Source organism: Alligator sinensis, unplaced genomic scaffold, assembly GCF_000455745.1.
Source record: "Alligator sinensis unplaced genomic scaffold, ASM45574v1 scaffold260_1, whole genome shotgun sequence".
In the NCBI taxonomy this organism is placed as follows: domain Eukaryota; kingdom Metazoa; phylum Chordata; order Crocodylia; family Alligatoridae; genus Alligator; species Alligator sinensis.
Genome location: NW_005842431.1, coordinates 995194 through 995547, shown reverse-complemented (window position 1 = coordinate 995547; position 354 = coordinate 995194).

Here is a 354-nt window from a genome sequence, read left to right as displayed (position 1 = left end):
TTCACAATGAGATTAACCACCCTGACTCCACTGACAATCCCAGCTGGAAATCCCAGAGCAAGTGAACCTCTCCTGTCAGACTGCCCATCCTAGTTGGGAGGGCAGAGCATCCCAGGGTCCATCTTCACGTCAGTAAGTTAAAATTACTTGCATAGAAGCTAGCACCGCCTGAGTGAGCCTGGCTGGAGGAAGAACAGTACAAAGTACTGACAGACCCACAGTATTATGAGCTCCAGCACATCAGTGCTCTGGCTTTGACCCTCAAGAGACCAGTGAGCACAGAGGGATGTCACCAGGAGTCACTCCAGCACGTGGGGACCAGGCTTAGGCCACAGGCCAGGTTAGAAAAAGGCT